General features: G+C 40.8%; 1 long non-coding RNA gene across 2 annotated transcripts in view; it reads right to left on the bottom strand.

Annotated features, from left to right (window-relative positions):
• Positions 1-10,754, bottom strand: part of LOC138853195 (uncharacterized) — a 59,243-nt gene extending 48,489 nt beyond the window's left edge. For both annotated transcript variants that reach the window (XR_011392402.1, XR_011392401.1), the window contains exon 1: positions 10,199-10,754. This is a non-coding gene — a long non-coding RNA (uncharacterized lncRNA). The remainder of the gene's footprint in view (positions 1-10,198) is intronic.
• Positions 10,755-16,606: the final 5,852 nt, after the last annotated feature.

Here is a 16,606-nt window from a genome sequence, read left to right as displayed (position 1 = left end):
TTGGGTCAAACACATCATTAACCCACTCTCTGAAAATTTGCTTTGTGACCCATGCCTTTTGATTAGCTTTCCACATCACACACAATCTATTCTTGACGACACTGCTTTTCTTGAACACACTGGGATTTTCTGAGTGATACACCAGTAAAGGCTTCACTTTAAAATCCCCACTAGCATTAGCACACAACAAGAGTAAGCCTGTCTTTCATAGGCTTGTGTCCTAGCAGTGCCTTTTTCCTCCTGCGTGATGTAGGTCCTGTTTGGCATTTTCTTCCAAAACAGGCCTGTTTTGTCACAACTGAACACTTGTTGAGGTTTTAACTGTTTATCCTTTACAGTCCTTGAACTCCTGAATGTACTTTTCAGCCGCTTTTTTTGTCAGAACTTGCAGCCTCTCCATACAACACTGTGTATGCCACTAAAGTTCTTAAATCTCTCAAACCACCCTTTGCTGGCCCTAAATTCACTACCAGCAGCACTTGCTCCATGAGTTTTCTGTAGAAGATCCTCATGTAACTGCTTTATCTTCTCACAAATAATAGATTCCACAACACTGTTTCCCACTAATTGTGTTTCCTTAATCCACAAAAACAACAACTTTTCCATCTCTTCCATTATTGGTGACCTTTGTTTTGTTATAAAAGTTACTCCTTTTGCAACATTAGCATCCCTGATTTGTTCTTTCTTTGCCAGGATGGATGTAATGGTAGATTTATTTTTCCCATACATCCTGGCAAGTTCCAGCACCCGCACACCCCTCTCGTATTATCAACCACTTCACGTTTAAATTCCATGGTGTTTCTCACTTTCTTTACCACAGGAACTTTACTAGGAACTTTCTTTGGAGACATCAAATCAAATCAAAGTTTATTCTCTATAAGGATTACAATGCGGGGTTTACAGATTTTGGTTATTGTGTGGTTTCCATGTAATAAAATACTAATTACAGAGGGGGCCACTAGAACACCTAGCAAGGCTAGGCATTTTGGACAAACTTAGATTAATTCTTAACCCTAAATTATTATTAATTGTGGAGTAAGCTGACTAAATACTAAGTGACTAAATACCAGTTTGTGAGTTTAGCAATGTGAATGCTTTTGTTTTGGCACAGTACATAGTTTCTATATTGGAGTATCACAGGCAAACTTGTGACTAGCTAGGAATCATTATTTTAAGATTAAGATATGTATTTCTGTGCTTATAGTCAAATGGGTGAGTGTAAGTGTGAACCACCAGGTGGTTTTTATGTAGTTAGTTGACGGGGTGTATCAGGGAGATAAGATGTTTTCTAACGGTAGTTTTGAAGGTGATGAGTGTGTCTGCAGTTCTCGAGTTTTCAGGTAGGGTGTTCCAGATTTTAGGGCCTTTGACATACAATGAATTTTTGTATAGATTTAGTCGGACACGGGGAATGTCATAGAGATGTTTGTGTCTGGTGTTATGCTTGTGGGTCCTGTCACAACTATCAAGAAAGCATTTTAGGTCAAGTTTAATATTGGAATTTAAGGTCCTGTAGATGTAGATTGTACAGTAGTAAGTGTGGATGTTCTGAACAGGGAGTAAGTTTAGATCTATGAAGAGTGGGGGGGAGGGTGTTGCCAGGGATGGGATTTAGTGATTATTCTTACTGCGGCTTTTTGAGTTATTATTGGCTTTAGGTGTACCGCTGCAGTTGATCCCCAAGCACAAATAGTATAGGTGAGGTATGGATAAATGAGTGAATGGTATAGTGTGAGAAGGGCATTTTGCGGTACATAGTATTGTATCTTGGAGAGGATCCCAACTGTTTTGGATACATTTTTTGATATGTGTTGGATATGGGTGCTGAAATTCAGGCTGTTGTTGAGGTATAGGCCTAAGAATTTGCCCTCAATTAGAGTGCTGTCAATCTTAATGTTCAGTTGTGCAGCACCTGCTCTGCTACCAAACATAATATAGTAGGTTTTGTCAGTGATGAGTGTAAGTTTATTGGCTGTCATGCAAGTTGATATTTTGAGCAGCTCCTCATTAACAATGGTGTTGAGGGTTGCAAGATTAGGGTGAGAGATGACAGAAGTTGTGTAAAGTAAAAGGACACAAGTGCAACTAATGTGACATTTTATTGTGGCAATGTTTCGCTCTCCAGGAGCTTTATCAAGCCATTACAAACAATACATGGACACAGAGGGTATATATAAGCTCAGTGAGGTGCAATACTAGTGGTAGTAGTAGTAGTGACACAAGTTGTAGTAGTAGTAGTAATACAATATGGTAGAGCAATTAATTCGTACATGAGTAAAAGGATAAAAGCTATTACTTGGGTAACATAAAAATAGGTTGGACAAATGTAGACTGGTTAGAGGCAGCCTGTTTCAGTGTTCACTCTCTGTAATGTGCTTTGTGTAGTATAACAGGAGAGACTATGTGATGGCAGGGTTTACTGTTTTCAGGAGGATTCTTGCTAAGACTTAAGAGATGGTGAAGCTGCCGTTGTTTTGTTTAATTGTATTCGAAACAGCGATCAGTGCTGATTCGAGGCACTTGCACCTGCGGAAATTAGTTTCTTTGATCACTAACTGGGCGTCCCTGAATTTCATGAGATGATTGGAGGAATTTCGGTGTTGTACACAAGCGTTGTTCAAGTTATCGTTCCTACATGCATAAATGTGTTCATTGAGGCGGGTGTCGAGGTTTCTTGCGGTTTCTCCTACGTAAATCTTGTCACAGCCTCCACAGGGTATAGTGTAAACTCCTGCGTTGACTGGTTCGTGGTGCTTTGATTTTGTCCTGGTTAGATCCTTTATTGAAGTGCTAGAAGCGATGGCGACTCTGGTGTTAACTTGTGAAAGTACTTTAGAAACGTTCAGCGCAACCTGGCTGTTGGGAAGAATTATAACTTTGTTGGGAGTGGTGTTGGTGCGTGGAGAATTAACGATCTGAAGAGCTCTTTTCTTGCAGTCTTTGATGAAAAAGGAAGGAAAATGTAACTCAGTGAATGTTTGGTGAATGTATGTACATTCATCGTCAAGAAACTCAGGACTACAAATTCGGTATGCTCTTAGGAAAAACCCGATGATGATGCCTCTTTTGGTCTTGGTATCCTGACTGGAATAGAAGTGTGTGAGATCATTTTTATTGGTCAGTTTCCGATAAACTTGAAATCTTAGGTTGTTGTCTACTTTGTGAATGAGGACATCGAGGAAAGGTAGCTTGTCATTGGACTCTTCTTCTAGTGTAAACTGAATCGCCGGTTCAGCTGCGTTGAGCCTTGCCTGAAGATTCCGTACATCAAAACGTTTGGGAGTTATTACGAGGACGTCGTCCACGTAATGTAACCAAGTGACGCTTGAAGGGATGATGTTGGCAAAGTGTTCGGACTCTAGGTGTTCCATGTATAAGTTGGCTAGGATGGCACTGATGGGGGACCCCATTCCCATGCCGTAGGTTTGTTTGTAGAGCTTGTTATTGAAAGAAAAACAGTTGAAATTAACACAGAGTTCAATCAAGTCAACAAAATCTCCGGGAGGTAGAGGAAGATTAAGGTCCTGATTGATTTTACGTCGTAGAACCTCGATGGCTTTTGTGGTAGGCACTTTTGTGAAGGGGGAAGCCACGTCCAAACTGCTTAGTTTCTTGTTACGGATGGAGAGGTTTCAGATGCGGTTGAGAAGGTCGCCTGAGTGTTTAAGATGAGCGGGGCTGATGGTCCCCAGAAGGCAAGAAAGATGTTTGGCAAGAACTCCAGCTAGTGTCCATGTATTGTTTGTAATGGCTTGATAAAGCTCCTGGAGAGCGAAACGTTGCCACAATGAAATGTCACATTAGTTGCACTTGTGTCCTTTTACTTTATATATTGTCGGTAATTCTACCAACTTTATTACGACATAAGTTGTGTCGTCAGCAAAGAGAATGGGTTTCAGGAGTTGGGATATGTTTGGAAGATCATTGATGCAAATGAGGAAGAGCAGGGGTCCAAGGACACTTCCCTGTGGAACTCCAGTATCAAGTGGCCGTGTTGATGATGCTGTGTCTTTAATGGTGACATACTGATACTGCAGTTGCACTGCAAAAACCCCACAAAAAACAATGAAAAACAAGCGAAATGTTTGGATGTATGAGAAGCTTCCTCACATACTGAGAGACACAGCCAGACTGACGTGCAAGCAGCCCTAGCTGGCAGATGGACGCATCTGAAACGGCTCATCACCGGGAGCCGAAAAACTGGCTGATGACCAAGTTGGCCGATAACAGGAATGGCCGATATCCGAGGGTCCACTGTATGTGCATTTTACCCTTTTATTGTTTTCTGTAACATGTAAGAGTTATGCAAATTAGAACAAAGTTATCAAGCTGGAGTTTCCTTTTATTTTTTCTTTCTAGTATACATATTTACTTCACCACTTGAGATCATTACAAAGTGGGTGGAGCTATAGCAGAGGGAGAAGCGAGCAGTGTCTCAGGATTCACCATGACGTACGGAGGTGTGCCTCACCCCACTATGAAATATTATATAATTATACTATCAATAAAGGTTATCTACCTATCATATTTATTCCAGGATAATATTAGGTATAACATGAATAACATAGAAGCATAATAAAGATGCCCAAATTAACAAAAACTGACATTATATAGAGAGGTATTGAAGGGTGGGTGGCAGGGGAGGGATTAAAAAAAAAAGTGACTGACACAGAAAACATTTTGCACCTCAAGGGTAACTATAGATCACTCTTATCCTATGCAAAGACTGAAAAAAAAGTGTGATTTTTCTCGAAAAAAAAAATTTTCAAAGTAATCAGCTATGCGCATTTCCTGTAATATCTTGGAAGTAAGTTATTGACCTATTCCATGTTGTGTTACTATTAATAACGAATAGAGTGAAAGGATTTTCACAGCAAACATAAAACTGAATGTTTTAATTTCGGGTGGTGACACTTTTGAAGTATCGGTAAGAGGTGGTTCCTCAATTAGCAACGAATTCATTTACCAACGTGGTCTTAGGAACGGAACTCCAGCAGTAAGTGAGGAGAGGGTGTATATGTATGAACATCATTATATTTTCTTTCATTATAAATTAAAGTGCCAATGAAGTAAATACCTCATGGCTTGTTTTGAGTGTGCCAACTTTAGTGATAAAATGATAAACTTTTTTTCTACTAGTTACAATTTACAATTGATTCAGGAATGATTGGCATTACTGACATACTTTACAGAAAGCCTATGGTTATGCAGAGCATTTCAAACAGCTTTAAAATACACTTATAACTACTACTGGAATTTTTTACAAAAATAATTTATTACATTATAGCAATTTGCTATAATGTTTTAAGTAGTTATTACAAATGTTGGTCAAATACAAATACAAATGCAAATACTAATCTATATTTCAGTGTTACTGCACAATAAATTGAAGGCCCATAAAATGTATGGCAACTCAGGCAAAATTCTGACTATACTACTTAAAATTTACTCAGTTTTGTCATATTTAATTTTTCATTATTATTTTTCCTGTAAGGGTTTGTATACAATATTAGTGGGAATGTAAAAATAGTTACAAGTTACAGGTTAATTCATGAAAAATCACAATAAATTACAATACAAAATATACGACTTTAACAATATATGGGACTTGAAAGAAAGCCTAATCAAGAACAAAGATGGGATTGGATGAAAATTGCAGGTTTTGGGATTTGTGTTTCATAGTACACTCATACCTTGCCCTACATCATTAACTGGTTCCAAGAGCTGTAACCCAGTTTTTGACATCAACTGGACATAATGCTTTAAAAATGATGACAAATACCGTAAAACTAGTGTAAATAACTCATGAAAGAATATAACTATTGCTAAACCTTCAAAAATGTTAAAAACACATTTTAGTCATACAATGGACTCTCGGTTTTCAGCTGTTCCGGATATCAGCTAATTCGGTTTTCACCTGCTTTTTTGGCCAAAATTCTATCCCAGTTATCAGCCGTCACTTTGGCGATTGGCTGTATTGGAAGTGTAATAAATCACTCTTGAGCACATTAAATTTCTTATTTTAGGTTAATATAACATTTTCATTAATCCATCTATGATTTTTTCTTCGAAATTATATAAGAAACATGTTACATAGTGTATATATAAAAACATGCAATGTTTATATGCGATGTATGTTTAATAATAATCACTCTTGGGCACATTGTTGTATTTTAGGTTAATATAGACATTTTCATTAATCCATCTATGATATTTTCTTCAAAATTATACTATAAGAAACATGTTATATAGCATATAAACATGCAATGTTTATATGCTATCGAGTGGAGAGTCGGGTGGAGAGTAAGCATTACGTTTTCTCTGAGTTAGCGTTAGAGAAAACTGTGAATCTGGCGTCTCGCCCAGAAATCGCCCTTCATATGCATTTGTTTACAATTCTTGGCATGAATTATTCATTACTTCTCCCTTTGTTTATGATGGCATTTAAAGGTAGTTGTTAGAAACAATTAAACAATTGAACATGGTAATAATATGGCTGTGTAGTGTAATAATATGGCTGTGTAGTGTAGCCCAGGGGGGTTACACTACACAGAGGGGAGAGGGAGTTGAGGATCCCCAACTCTCTCTCCTCTCCTGCCTTCCTCAATATACCAACAAGAGTCTTCAATAAAAGTATGTAATGTTCATTTATCATTAAAATTTGTGCTTTATATTATTTCTCACTGTTTTCTGTATGTAAAACTATAGTGAATGTTTAAAAAACTGTATTTTTGTTAATATTTTTGGGTGTCTGAAACTGATTAATTGGATTTACATTAATTTTTATGGGAAATATTATTTCGGTTTTTGGCCTTTCCGGATTTAGGCCACCCTTCTGGAACGGATTATGGCTGATAACTGAGGGTCCACTGTATATTTTAAAGAATAATGAAGACAATTAAAAAAATTATGACGTAGGTGATGCTGCTGAGTGACGTAAAGTCAGATGTAATGACATTCACTGAACTGAAATTTACTCTAGAAAAGTTGCATAAAGGTGAATTTGATGTAGGCCGAAATGATGTAAAGCGGGGTATGATTGTATATTGCTGTCAAGATCACATTAAGGTAAGGTGCTGTTGCTTAAAAGTAACTCTGAAGCAGTTGGTAGATAGGGAACTTTTAGAATCTTCGGGCAGTGTGTTCCAAATTTTAAGGCCTTTTATACATACAGAGTTTTTACACAGAATGAGTCAAACATTGCGGATGTCAAAGATATTTTTGTCTTGTATTATGTCTATGAGTTTTGTTGCAGCTATTCAGGTAGAGTTTCAGAGCAGGGTTTATATTTGAATTGACTGTCTAGTATATATAATATGCACAGTAGTACAAGTGATTATTATGTATACTGAGTCAGCTTAAACCTTTGAAGAACAGGAGAATGTTGTCTATCACTAGATTGGGTGATTATTCGTATGACCACTCTTTGTTATTATTGGCTTTAGGTGATTTGCTGTATACCTAGAGTATACCTGGAGAGGGTTTCAGGGGTCAACAACCCCATGGCCCAGTCTGTGACCAGGCCTCATGGTGGATCAGGGTCTGATCAACCAGGCTGTTACTGTTGGTTGCACACAACCCGATGTACATATCACAGCCTAGCTGGTTAGGTAATGACTTTAGGTGCCTTTCCAGCACCTTCTTGAAGACAGCTAGATCCCCAGGCACAAATACCACAGATAAAGTAAGGATAGATGAGAATGGCGGACATACTTAACTGCACGGCAAATCCCCTCTACGGAACTAGCAGTAATTGTCTACAGGAGAATTTGAAAATTTAAAATTTGATAGGAATGGATCTGACAGACCAAGCTCAATGGTAAGTCATAAGTACACATTTGTGACCCTGCTGTAAAATGTTAACTTTTACATGAATTGACTACAGCATTAACATAAGTGGAATTTAGACAACCTGTTCCTGAGCACCTTAAAGAAGGGTCTTCATGAAATCCTTCACAGTAGTAGAGCAGAGAAAGATGCAGGTATGGCTGAAATATAATTACTGATCAGTAGTAATTTCTAGTTTTATTTAAGACAGATACATCAAGTGAACATTACCATAGTCCTAATAAGTTGTTATGTAATGCTTACAAAGATCCCCTAAATAAACTGCAGATGATTTTTGCTCCAAAAAAGTGATAATAATAATATTAATAATTATTTTTTTTTTTGCAGTATACAGGTAATGTAGTTTACATTTAATAAAATACTGTTAGGCACAAAAGAAAGTCACTAGAATGTGGTGCATTTCTTGCAGACTAATCCTAAAATACTACTTAAAGTGGTCAAAATTCAGAATTGATAACACTCACCCAAGATCTACTCAATGTGTATCATAATCTAAGTTTGATGGTCTGGTATAGAATGCTCTTGCCTCACACACTGCGTCTGTGGTTCAATCCCTGCCTGGGTGGAAACATTGTGTTTCCTTACACTTGCCGTCCCCATTCACCTACCAAGCAAGTAGATTGGTGCACGTCGCATTCTGGGGACCAAGACTTTAGGACCACAATGGAAATAAGACAATATTCGATGATGAACTGACTGACTCTTTGGTTATCCTGGGTGGGTAACCCTGCAGAGTTAAAAATCCTAACAAAATCTTAGTATGCAGCTTATGGTATTTTATTTTATGACCGTTTCATCTGCCAAGGCTAACCCTCCAGGTTAAAAAAAAAAAAAATTTTGCTTAGATAAGATTTAATTCAGATTTTTAACCCTGGAGAGTTAGCCACCCAGGATAACCCAAGAAATTCAGTGCATCATCGAGGACTGTGTCTTATTTCCATTGGGGTCCTTAAATCTTGTCCCCCAGGATGAGACCCACATTGGTTGATTAACATCCAGGTACCTACTTGCTTGTTAGGTGAATGGGGACAACAGGTGTAAGGAAACGTGGTCTGATCGCTAAAGCTCTCGCTTCACATGGCGAGGGTCTGCGCTCGATTCCCAGCAAGGGTAGAAACATTGGGCGTGTTTCTTTACACCTGTTGTCTATGTTCACCCATCAGTAAAATGGGTACTTGGGTGTTAGTCGTCTTCAAATTCAAATTCAAAGTTTATTCTCTATAAAGATTACAATGTTGAATTTACAGAATTTGGTTGTTGTGTGGTTTACATGTAGTTAAATAATGATTACAGAGTGTACCACTAGAACGCCTAGCATGGCTAGGCATTTCGGGCAGACTTAGTTTAATTCTTTATTTTAAAATATTACAGATTATGAGGTAAGTTGGTATTATGGCTAAGTGACTAAATACTAGTTTGTGAGTTTAGCAATGTGAATGCTTTTGTTTTGGCACAGTACATAGTTTCAGTATTGGAGTATCATAGGATTCATTATTTTAAGATTGAGATTAATATTTCTGTTTATGGTCAAATGGGTGAGCGAGTGTAAGTGTGAACCACCAGGTGGTATTCGTGTAGTTAGTTGATGGGGTTTATCAGGGAGATAAGATGTTTTCTAATGGTAGTTTTGAAGGTGATGAATGTGTCTGCAGTTCTAGAGTTCTCAGGTAGGGTGTTCCAGATTTTAGGGCCTTTGACATACATTGAATTTTTGTAAAGGTTTAGTCGGACACGGGGAATGTCGTAGAGATGTTTGTGTCTGGTGTTATGCCTGTGGGTTCTGTCACAACTATCAAGAAAGCGTTTTAGGTCAAGGTTGATATTGGAGTTTAAGGTCCTGTAGATGTAGATTGCACAGTAGTAAGTGTGGATGTACTGAACAGGGAGTAAGTTTAGATCTATGAAGAGTGGGGGGGTGTGTTGCCAGGGATGGGATTTAGTGATTATTCTTACTGCAGCTTTTTGTTGGGTTATTATTGGCTTTAGGTGTGTTGCTGCAGTTGATCCCCAAGCACAAATAGCATAGGTGAGGTATGGATAAATAAGTGAATGGTATAGTGTGAGAAGGGCATTTTGCGGCACGTAGTATCGTATCTTGGAGAGGATCCCAACTGTTTTGGGTGCATCCTGGGTCAAGGACCTAATATGCCCGAAATGCTAAGCATAACATGAGGCTTTCTATATAGTAGTGTCATTGATGTCAGCTATGGTCTGTATACCTTGTACATGTACTTGTAGTAATAAAATTATTATTATTATTAAATTTCCCCCCTTGCCGGGGATTGAACCATGGACAGTGTCCGTGGGGTAGAGTTCAGTATGATTTACTGCAAGGGAGAGTTGAGGTTACCTGCTGTGAGTGAGGTCTCAAGTGATGGCTTTGTTGGTTTTAGGTAATCAGCTTTCATGAAAATTAGAGACAGTGAAAGACCCCGAGTTTTGTCTTCTTTCCTTCTTTCTTTGTTGGGTTTATCAGGGCCACTGACAGGGTAAGCCGTGACGAGCCTGGCTTCCCAGTGCCACGGGGAACATATATTGCTCAAAGCTGGGCGATGAAAGAAAAAGAACAAATGTTCCTTTGTAAACAGAAATAGAAACTCGAAGTTTCCAATTAGATCTGGTGAACCTCCCTCCATGCCAAGCCCCAGCACACCGGGACCCCCACCTGAGTTCAGTAACCGGCTTCCCACCCAAGACTGTCACAGAATTATCCAGAGCTGAAAAATTGCAGCTGGCTAGAAGTAAGCCGATGACCAGGTGTCCCTTCTGTAAAGTGCCCGGCGGGCAAAGTAGATGAAGACAAGTGCCCCATAGAGAGTGGGGAAAATTGCCATAGATACTCAGGCGAGAGTGAGATGTTCACACCCGACGAAGGTTGGCCCAGAAATCCTGTTAATGTTGTTGCTCTGCTTCCCGGGTTTATAAAAGCCATTGCAGCTTAAGCAGTATAGGTAAGTTTATTCAGGTACAGGTACAGCCCTGTTTCCCGATGTACGGAGAAGATATATTGCCCAAAGTGGGCAATTAAAGAAAGCAAAACATGAATTATTTTGTAATAAGGAACAAAAACTAGAAGTTGCCAAACAGACCGGGTGAACTTCCCTCGCCAAGTGGAACGCCTTAACATCACCTGAATTCAGCAACCGGATTATTATTATTATTATTATTATTATATTATATCTTTATTTACTACAAGTACATGGGTTTAGCGCTTCCCCTTGATTATAATAATAATAATAATAATAACTACAAGTACATGTCCTTGGTATACAGGCCTAGCAAACATCAATGACATATCACTACTGGGCTCTGGTGGCCTGGTGGTATAAGCTCTCGCTTCACACGGCGAGGGCCTGGGTTCGATTCCCAGCCAGTGTAGAAACATCGGGCGTGTTTCTTTCCACCTGTTGCCTATGTTCCCCATCAGTAAAATGGGTACCTGGGTGTTAGTCAACTGGTGTGGGTCGCATCCTGGGACACTGACTTAATTTGCCGAAATGCTCTGCAGGAAATAGCAAACAAGAGGACTCCAATAGCAATAGTGAGGATAAATTACCAAAAACAACTGGTGGGAGCTCCATTGTTGGTGCTAGGGAGGATAGGAGTAAGACAGGGAAACATGCACCAACAGGGAATACAGTCACAGAAACCCAAGGCAAACGGAAACCAAGCCTGTGCACATACTATGCACTTGGTATCTGCTGGCATGGGAAATCTGGAAAAACAGATGGTACATGCAACTATGACCACCCTAGAAAATGTCATGCCCATATGACAACAGGAAAATGCAAACTCCCTTCCTGTAAGCTTTTTCACCCTGAAATGTGTACCTCTTCAGTACAGGAAAGACTGTGCTATAACTTAAATTGCCAGGCATACCATCTAAAGGGGACAAAAAGATACAAAACATCCAGGCCATGGGAAAACCTGGGTAGCCACAGCCACTCAAGAGGGAGAGGTTTTTTAGTGCCAGGAAGGAAAAAAAACTGGCAGGAAATGGCAGAAATCGTACACCAAATCCAGTCATTCCTGGAGTGGAACCACAGTCGATGGCCTCCACTCCAAACCAACAGATACAGATACTAATGCCGGAAAAAAAATCCCCCCCCAGTACCAACAATACCACCAGTCCGATAACATTCTTCTTTGCAAATATACAGGGTCTAAAGCCAGCAACAAACAACAAAATACCTTTCATCCGTGGACTGCTTGCAGAGGCAAAGGCAATGTTCGCGGCTTTCACTGAGACCCACATAAAGGATCACTTGGACAACGAAATATGGATCCCAGGTTACAACCTATACAGATGTGACAGAGTGAACAGGCAAAAGGGGGGGGGGGGTTGGCCTGTACATTGCAGAGTCACTTGTTTGCACAGAACTGCTTAATGCCTCAAATGACGTAGTGGAAGTTTTAGCAGTAAAGGTCGAGAACCAAAACCTAGTCATTGTGGTAGTCTACAAGCCTCCGGATGCAACATCCCAGCAATTCCAGGAACAGCTGTTAAAAATTGACCACTGTCTGGAAAATCTTCCAGCTCCTGCACCCAACATCTTGCTCCTGGGGGATTTCAACTTAAGGCACCTAAAATGGAGGAATATAGCAAATAATATTGTTGCAGAAATAACACCAGGAGGCAGCTCTGATGAAAACTCACACTCACACGAGCTTTTAAATCTCTGCACAAAATTCAATTTAAACCAGCAAATAATAGAGCCTACTAGACTGGAGAATACACTAGACCTCATCTTCACTAACAATGATGATCTGATAAGAAATGTCACCATATCAAAAACAATATACTCAGATCACAACATAATTGAGGTTCAGACATGTATGCGTGGAGCCCCAGACCGACAAAATGAGACTAGTCACGAGGGAGCATTCACCAAATTCAACTTCAATAACAAAAACATAAAGTGGGACCAAGTAAACCAAGTCCTAACCGATATAAGCTGGGAAGATATACTAAGCAACACAGACCCAAACTTATGCCTAGAACAGATTAACTCGGTGGCACTCGATGTATGCACAAGGCTTATTCCTCTAAGAAAAAGGAGGAGTAGATGTAAAATAGAAAGAGACAGGCGCTCCCTTTAAAGGCGACGGAAAAGAATAACAGCGGCTAAAAGAGGTCAATATATCTGAAATGCGCAGGGAGACACTGGTCAGAGAAATAGCAAGCATCGAACTTAAGCTAAAAGAATCCTTTAGGAGTCAGGAATCGCGGGAAGAACTAAAAGCCATAAATGAAATCGAAAGAAACCCAAAGTATTTCTTCTCCTATGCCAAATCAAAATCGAGAACAACGTCCAGTATTGGGCCCCTACTTAAACAAGATGGGTCCTACACAGATGACAACAAGGAAATGAGTGAGCTACTCAAGTCCCAATATGACTCAGTTTTTAGCAAGCCGCTAACCAGACTGAGAGTCGAAGATCAAAATGAATTTTTTATGAGAGAGCCACAAAATTTGATTAACACAAGCCTATCCGATGTTATCCTGACGCCAAATGACTTCGAACAGGCGATAAATGACATGCCCATGCACTCTGCCCCAGGGCCAGACTCATGGAACTCTGTGTTCATCAAGAACTGCAAGAAGCCCCTATCACGAGCCTTTTCCATCCTATGGAGAGGGAGCATGGACACGGGGGTCGTCCCTCAGTTACTAAAAACAACAGACATAGCCCCACTCCACAAAGGGGGCAGTAAAGCAACAGCAAAGAACTACAGACCAATAGCACTAACATCCCATATCATAAAAATCTTTGAAAGGGTCCTAAGAAGCAAGATCACCACCCATCTAGAAACCCATCAGTTACACAACCCAGGGCAACATGGGTTTAGAACAGGTCGCTCCTGTCTGTCTCAACTACTGGATCACTACGACAAGGTCCTAAATGCACTAGAAGACAAAAAGAATGCAGATGTAATATATACAGACTTTGCAAAAGCCTTCGACAAGTGTGACCATGGCGTAATAGCGCACAAAATGCGCGCTAAAGGAGTAACAGGAAAAGTCGGTCGATGGATCTATAATTTCCTCACTAACAGAACACAGAGAGTAGTCGTCAACAGAGTAAAGTCCGAGGCAGCTACGGTGAAAAGCTCTGTTCCACAAGGCACAGTACTAGCTCCCATCTTGTTCCTCATCCTCATATCCGACATAGACAAGGATGTCAGCCACAGCACCGTGTCTTCCTTTGCAGATGACACCCGAATCTGCATGACAGTGTCTTCCATTGCAGACACTGCAAGGCTCCAGGCGGACATCAACCAAATCTTTCAGTGGGCTGCAGAAAACAATATGAAGTTCAACGATGAGAAATTTCAATTACTCAGATATGGTAAACATGAGGAAATTAAATCTTCATCAGAGTACAAAACAAATTCTGGCCACAAAATAGAGCGAAACACCAACGTCAAAGACCTGGGAGTGATTATGTCGGAGGATCTCACCTTCAAGGACCATAACATTGTATCAATCGCATCTGCTAGAAAAATGACAGGATGGATAATGAGAACCTTCAAAACTAGGGAGGCCAAGCCCATGATGACACTCTTCAGGTCACTTGTTCTATCTAGGCTGGAATATTGCTGCACTCTAACAGCACCTTTCAAGGCAGGTGAAATTGCCGACCTAGAAAATGTACAGAGAACTTTCACGGCGCGCATAACGGAGATAAAACACCTCAATTACTGGGAGCGCTTGAGGTTTCTAAACCTGTATTCCCTGGAACGCAGGAGGGAGAGATACATGATTATATACACCTGGAAAATCCTAGAGGGACTAGTACCGAACTTGCACACGAAAATCACTCACTACGAAAGCAAAAGACTTGGCAGACGATGCACCATCCCCCCAATGAAAAGCAGGGGTGTCACTAGCACGTTAAGAGACCATACAATAAGTGTCAGGGGCCCGAGACTGTTCAACTGCCTCCCAGCACACATAAGGGGGATTACCAACAGACCCCTGGCAGTCTTCAAGCTGGCACTGGACAAGCACCTAAAGTCAGTTCCTGATCAGCCGGGCTGTGGCTCGTACGTTGGTTTGCGTGCAGCCAGCAGCAACAGCCTGGTTGATCAGGCGCTGATCCACCAGGAGGCCTGGTCACAGACCGGGCCGCGGGGGCGTTGACCCCCGAGACTCTCTCCAGGTGAGGGCGCCAGGTGATAAGGGGGATTACCAACAGACCCCTGGCAGTCTTCAAGCTGGCACTGGACAAGCACCTAAAGTCGGTTCCTGATCAGCCGGGCTGTGGCTCGTACGTTGGTTTGCGTGCAGCCAGCAGTAACAGCCTGGTTGATCAGGCTCTGATCCACCAGGAGGCCTGGTCACAGACCGGGCCGCGGGGGCGTTGACCCCCGGAACTCTCTCCAGGTAAATAACAAGGGGCTTTCTATAATATAGTAGTATGTCATTGATGTCAGCTAGGACTGTATACCATGTACTTGTAGTAAATAAAGATATTATTATTATTATAGAAAACAGCTTGTTATGCTGAGCATTTCGGGCAAATTAGGTCAGTTTTGTCCCAGGATGCGACCCACACCAGTCGACTAACACCCAGGTACCCATTTTATACTGATGGGTGAACATGGGCCAAAACCAATACAGAAATATCCGCAGAGCGGAGACAAGCGTTGATAATATATTTAATGAGACGTCTCGAGTTCGCCACGCGCTTTGAAGTGCAAAGAATTGAGCTTGGTGAACAGCCGGGCATGGAGAGACACAAATAGAATTAAGGGTAACAAAACTGGTCAGATCACACACCCTCGTCCCTTACATAGATATGATCACAATCATGACATGTTACAAAGGTATTTACAGATTACAGAGGTACATTATGGGTCCATAGGGCGAATGAGCTAGTCAGTGCTTGGGCTGCTACACCTAGCTGTGACAGTCTTCCAAGTACCACACAGGCGAAATTAATGGACAGATATGATGCAAGGGAGAGACTTATTTGTTTTATGCTCAGCAAGGAAGATGACTGTAACATTCCTTTCACTAACTTTGAACTTCATACAGCACTAACTAAGGGCAACTTTACGTCGCCAGGGAATGATGGTATTACTTACAAAATACTCAGATTGCTATGTGAATTCAAGTAATCCTTTACTTGAATTCCCTAAAAACACCCTTCTGTATTATTCTCACTGTGATCATTCCTCGCCCAGCTGCCGGTGAGAGTGGACGTTTGCTACTCCTCTCTGATGGGCGCAAGTGCTAGCCAGGCTGTCACAATGGTGGTTGGGGTGCGACGCAGAATTAACACTGTCGGCATAGAATTACTGAGAGGTACAATTAATCAAGATTCGGCGTTGACGTTGTTGCCTCTGATTATTCGAGAGACATATGGGATTGAGGATTGCGACCTTTACGGTGTAGCCTTAAATGGAAACTACCGAATGTTCGTGAAACTGCTGTCATCACACGTGTATGAGGATCTACTTGCTCATTATCAGGATGTTGCTATGGAGGTTAACGAGAGCATCCTGGTAAAGATGGTCGATGTTTCGAGTCAATTTACGTATGTAAAGTTACGTAATGTGCCTTTCGAGGCAAATGAAGCTGACCTACGTAGTGTGTTCGGGAAGTTTGGAACTGTACACGTAGCTCAACAAGGCAAGTGGACGGCAGGGGCTTATGTGGGTTATCCAGAAGGTAGTTTTAGCCTAAAGATGACTCTGAGGCAACCTATACCTTCGTATGTGTTCTTAGAGGAATTTAGGACACAAATACTTG

This window comes from Cherax quadricarinatus, chromosome 25, assembly GCF_038502225.1.
Source record: "Cherax quadricarinatus isolate ZL_2023a chromosome 25, ASM3850222v1, whole genome shotgun sequence".
Classification (NCBI taxonomy): Eukaryota; Metazoa; Arthropoda; class Malacostraca; order Decapoda; family Parastacidae; genus Cherax; species Cherax quadricarinatus.
Note: the sequence above shows the minus strand (reverse complement) of the source record. Positions and strands in the feature narration are given on the sequence as shown.